The 5,887-nt window shown below is 50.6% G+C and overlaps 1 long non-coding RNA gene across 1 annotated transcript in view; it reads right to left on the bottom strand.

Annotated features, from left to right (window-relative positions):
- LOC108317783 overlaps window positions 1-5,887 on the bottom strand; it is a 34,983-nt gene that overhangs the window by 5,855 nt on the left and 23,241 nt on the right. Inside the window, exons 2-3 of the long non-coding RNA XR_001830886.2 lie at window positions 4,779-4,946; window positions 3,050-3,168 (exon numbers count right to left, since the gene is read on the bottom strand). This is a non-coding gene — a long non-coding RNA (uncharacterized LOC108317783). The remainder of the gene's footprint in view (window positions 1-3,049; window positions 3,169-4,778; window positions 4,947-5,887) is intronic.

Below are 5,887 nucleotides of genomic sequence, written 5' to 3'. Positions count from 1 at the left end.
CTCACCCACCAGGTCTGCCCTCACCCACCAGGCCCACTCCTGCCTGGAGGACACACCACATGGCTGTCCTCCCCACCCCACCTAGTTTCCAAAGGGACCTTTTCCAAAGAGGAAAAACAGGAGAGGACAGTACAGGAGTCCTCCCTCTGCTTAACCCTGCGATGGCTTCCTCTCAGGCTTAGGGTAAAGCCAAACCACTCACCACCACCAAGGCCCCCTTCCGGGCTGCGAGCCTTGGCCCCCACCCCGCTGCTTCCCTCTGCTCAGGGGGCTCCACGTGGGCAGCCCACAGTTCCCTGCGCCCCAGGATGTTTGCTGGCCTCTCCCTCGCCTGGGCTCTGCCCAGGGGATGATGCGCTCTCCGGGAACGGAGGGACAGGGCTGGGCCGCGAGGACCTCGCACTCCTGGCTGCTGCGGGACCAGTGCACAGGGGAGAAGGCCTGCGGGTTTCATCCAGACTGGACCCCTCGGGGCTCAGTGTGCAGACCCGCACTGCACCGCAGCCCTGCAGGGGACGGCCTTGGCGCAGCCCCACAGAGTCACCCCGTTCATTCCTTCTTTCATTAGAACAAATGCATGGGTGCCAAGCCGGCAGCCCAGTCCTCCTGGCACCCCAGAGTCCTGCCCCTCAAGGAAGAGTCCGCCTCCCGAACGCCGCGTGCAGGCTGATTCCCACCTAGGCCCGGGTCTGCAGGCCGCGGAGAGGCAGGGACTGGGTGGCAGCGGGGCTCCACGCTATGCCCAGGGCGGGTCCTCACCTTTCCAGCCCTTTCCTGTCTCCACCACAGCCACCTCCTTCCAGCTCACGCCCCGCCCTGCCTCCCGGGCTGTTCCTGGGCGTGGGCGCCTTCCTCCCCCTGGGCAACCCCCACAACCTGCTCAGCCTACTCCTCCTCAGGAGCCCCCACTCCTCCCCCGCCACCGCCAGGCCAGACACCGAAGCCCCATCTCGCCCCTCCTGCCCAGCCTCACAGCCCCAACTCCAACTTTGAAAACCTCACGGCCTCGGGACGCCAACACGTGGTTTGGGCAACGTGGGCACCTGTCTCGAAAGCCCCCAAGGCTTCACTGTCCCCGCCAGAGGGGGCTGCCAGGCCAGGGTGCAGACCCCCTTCCCCCAGAGCCCCCAAGTCTAGCCCCCATCCCCCTGTGGAGGAAGGCGGGGGGTCTGGAGCAGGGCCCGTCCTGTATGCGCGCCCCGGGAGACAGTGGTGCCCGCGCGCGTCCCTGGTTAAAGAAAGGCCACCTCGGTGCCCGCAGGACCCACAGAGCGCCCTCAGGGACAGGACTGGGGACCCTGGCCGCCGCACAAGTTTTCTTCCAGGAAGAGAAGAGTAAGGCAGAGCCACCGGCCATGCCACTCACCCCTCCCCACTGGCCCTCCGCCTTTCGCTTCCCTCCTGCGCTCGCTCGGGTGGCACAGTGGCCTGGGCCAGTGGCGCTTTCCCCCCGCGGGGATTCGCAACTCAGCCGCTGAATCTGGAAGTCAGAGCGCCTCCCAGTCAGGTGGAAGAGCCCCCTCCCACCCCCGCATGGGAACGGCCCCCAGCCTGGACCTTGTACTTGAGGTGAAAATATATCTGCCAAATGTGGCTCTCTGTTTCAAAAACGGTAGTCCTCTGATTAAGATACACCTTCCAGAAGTCCAGCGTGTTTACATTTATCATGAGCGCTTTTTAAAATTTGCATTTTCTAAAGTGCTTTTAGCTTTTAAAAATGTTCGCACCTGCATCGGTTCATACAACTGGCATGAGAGAAGTGTAGCCACCATTAAGAACTCTATTATATAAATGAGAAAACTGAGGGTTACATGGTCAAATAATTTGGGTCAGTGAGTAAATAAAAGAAACATACTGGTGAGTGACTACTTGCGCCAGGCACTTGTAATCTCCTCCAATTTTATCCTCCTAAGAACCCTTAGAAGTACAGATAAGGAAAGCGAGGCTCTGAGGTTTGGGTGTTTGCCCGGGTCACACAGCTAGAGATGGAGCTGAACGGTGGTTCGGCTTATCACATCACCAAGCCCTTTCACCCTTCTCTGGGCTGTGAAACATCACGGCTCCTTCGCTTGGGGAAGTGTTACCCCCGTGATAAGAGCAGCAAGAACCTTTTTCTTGGAATGAATAAAATACTGTGGAAAGAATAAAAAACAAGATGTTAGGGGCCCACTGTTTCCTTCTGCTTTGGGGGCTCCTCTGCTCATGATGACTCTTAGACTAGAACAGCCTAGAACTCTGCAGCTGGCCTAAGGCCTTGGAACTCAGGCACTGGTGCGACACTCCACCTTTTTTTCTGACTAGGTCTCTTTGGGAGGGTCCACTAACCAGCCATTCTAATCTAAAATAGGATAATATTTTCCGAGGATCAATTTAGATATCTATGGTAGTCATTTGTGCTGTTTTTCAAATAGTCTGGGTCTCCTTTGCTGACATGGTAGGAGGCCATACCCTGGGCCTCTTGAGTGGGTATGGTCATGTGACTCACTTTGCCAGTGAGTAGACATGACTTGTGCCACTTCCTGGAGAAAATCGTAAGACACAGTTCACAATAGTCTTGTAGTCTAGTCTCTTTCACCTTGCCTTGGCAAAAGCAGAGACAAAGAGATAGAGCCTGAGTTGTCCCTTAGTCAAGAAGATCTGATCTACAATGGCAGTGGGATATAAGGGAGAAATATGTTGCTTCTAGTTGCTGAGATTTGGGGATGCTTGTTACAGCAGCAAATTCTAGCCTATCCTAACTGATACAGTAACATATTTGAAAACGGTATGCCTTCTATACATACATTACAATATGTATATGCCTCATTCTTCTTATCTATAAAATAGGGTAATTTACGTCATGAGGACTAACTGAATAATACATATAAATGATTACATATGTCCTGACGCATTATATATTTTGCATGTGTTCACTATTATCATTAATGTTGTTCTTCTTTTATGTAACTATTATTATGAATGTTGTTCTTGCTATTGTTTCTTTTTTAAAATGTTTCCTGCATAAGCCCCGATGCCCAGGCCAGTGGTAAGGGAAGGTGTTGGGACCTACCCAACAGAAGTAACTGTGTGGAGAGCGAAAGTGAGGCCAAGTCTTCCGGAGAGCAGTCAGCTCTGGAGGTCACTTGGTTGCCGCGGTCCCTCTTTGATGGCAGTTGCCCTATCTGCCTTCTTTAAAACAAATTACAAAAGTCATGCACATTGTCTATGAAAAATCAGAAAACATAAAAGTATAAAGAAAATAACAAAAATTATCTGTAATCCCACTCCAAAGATAACCTCTTTTAATATTTTTGTATATATATATCTTTCTCATCTATTTTTCTTGCACCATTTTATTTCTCCAAGTAGAACTTGTACTGCACATAGCTGTCAGGCAACCTACGTTATCTTTCGTATTATTTTTTTCTTTTAACTAAAAATATGTCAAGAACATTTTCCCACTTTATTAAATGTTTTCCTACAAAATAATTTTAATGCGGCTTAGTAAGGCACATATGAATCTGTAGCAGCAATTAAATTACTAATTCCTAGTTCAAAATCCAGCCACAAAATTACTGAGCGCTTACTACACGCCATGCATTGAGCTAGTGCTGGTGATACACTGATGATAAAATCAGGCCCGGCCCACCCTCGGGAGCTGACCCTTCACTGTCTCCCAGGGAGTACTTGGATTCCTTCCCTCGGGGGAGGGGTGCTGGGCCATTATCAATAGTGATGCAGTGATGCGAAGAACATCCTTAAAGCTACCTCTTTTTCCAAACCTGCCTGACTTGTGATTCTGACAGGTACAAAACAAAATACAATAAATGTCTTCTTAAATGCATAACGGAGTTCGAAAAGAAGTGAGGGTAAATATCAGGGGCCAAAAATGGAAAGAAACATGGAAAGCAGTAGACTAAATAGGTGTTAGCATTTCAGATACCTGGTGGAGCAGGAAAGGTGATGGGAGTCCATTTATGTACACTGGGGCTTGGGTTTATAGCCGTACATATATAGGAGAAGTCCCACAGGCCAGATCAGGATGGGGAACTGTGTCTGAGATCCCTGCAGAAGGTGACACCCACAAGAAGCTCCATATTTGGTAAAAGAGCAGATTGCACCCTAACAAAGAGTGAAAAGAAGGAAGCTTGTCCATTTTCGCTTGAGTGCTGAATAAAAAGAAAAAGGATTCCTGAGAATTTGTAAGCTCTGCAAACAATGTCCACATCGTTTAGAGTTCAGGGTTCGGGGTTCAAATGTATTGTACCTCATGGCCTAGGTACCACAAAACACAATACATCAACGTGAGAAATATTCCTGGGCTGGTAACACCCCCTGGACACCTGGCAGAAGTAACAGTCATCCTCTCAATCCAGGCCACAGGGAAGTCCTACAGAGAAGGAAGACCAGCACACGTGAACTTGCTGGTCAAAATTAGAAAACCATTGAGGAAGTGAGCCTCAAGGAGCAGGCATCAAAAGAAACAACAAATAGAAAAGCAGGCCTCCAAATACCTCACATAATGAGATTATCTGATAAGTACTGTGAAGTATCTAAAACTATGAAATACATAAGTAAAGAAATGCGAATCACAGAAGAACAGAGTGTTGTGTAAAACGAGAGGAGCAGGAGGTCAGCGAACATCCATGGCTGTGTGCGCTGACAGCTCAGCGCACACAGGCATTGCTCACATCCCAGGAGGGTGTCCCATCAGTATTGTGTTTGACTTCAAGGAACAGAAAACCCACTGTCCAACGGTGCCTAAAACAGAGCAGAGGTTATTCTTCTCCAAAACCTACCAGTTTAGAGGCGGGCTTCTGTTGGCATTGGCTCAGCCATTCATCTGTGGCATCTGGGGCCCAGGCTGTCACCATTGCACTTGGCCTCCCTTAGTAAATCGTTTTTTGTTACTGTCCTTGCTACCTCAAAATTTCAGGATGACTGCTGCCTCTTCAGATAGCACGTAACTGCAAAAGTGGGAAGGGAAGAAGTGAAGGGTGAAGAGCCAGCTACATATGCCCCTGCTTATAACAAACTACCACCATTGCCACCACCACCACCATCACCATCGCCACCACCGCCACCACCACCAGCACCAGCACTATCATCATTATTTCCACCACCATCACCACCACTGCCACTACCACTGCCACTACCACCACCACCACTGCCACCACCACCACCTCCACTGCCACTACCACTGCCACCACTGCCACTACCACGGCCACTACCACTGCCACCACCACCACCTCCACTGCCACTACCACTGCCACCACCACTATCAACACCATCATCACCAGCACTATCATTTCCACCACCACCACTGCCACTACCACCACTGCCACCACCACCAGCACCAGCACTATCATCATTATTTCCACCACCACCACGACCACCACTGCCACTACCACCACTGCCACTACCACCACCACCATCACACTGCCACTACCACTATCACCACCACCAGCACCATCATCTTCCACCATCACCATGACCACTGTCATCACAATCACTTCCACCACCACCACCATCACCATCACCACTGCTACAACATCACTGTCACCAGCACTATCATCATTTCCACCACCACCGCTATGACCACCACTGCCACTACCACTGTCACCAGCACCAGCACCATCGTCATCATTTCCACCACCCCATCACCACCACTACAACCACCACCACCATCACCGTCGTTTCCACCAGAACCGTCACCACTACCATCACCATCATCCCCACCAGCATCACCATCAGCATAATCATCTCCACTGTCGTTACCACATCACTACTATCATGATCATCATCACCAACACCAACACCACCATCAGTAGCACCACCACCATCATCATCACTATCATCACCTCCACCACCACCACCAGCATCACCACCATCACCATCTCCCCCACCA

The sequence above is a fragment of the Cebus imitator genome, unplaced genomic scaffold, assembly GCF_001604975.1.
Source record: "Cebus imitator isolate Cc_AM_T3 unplaced genomic scaffold, Cebus_imitator-1.0 Scaffold207, whole genome shotgun sequence".
Classification (NCBI taxonomy): Eukaryota; Metazoa; Chordata; class Mammalia; order Primates; family Cebidae; genus Cebus; species Cebus imitator.
Note: the sequence above shows the minus strand (reverse complement) of the source record. Positions and strands in the feature narration are given on the sequence as shown.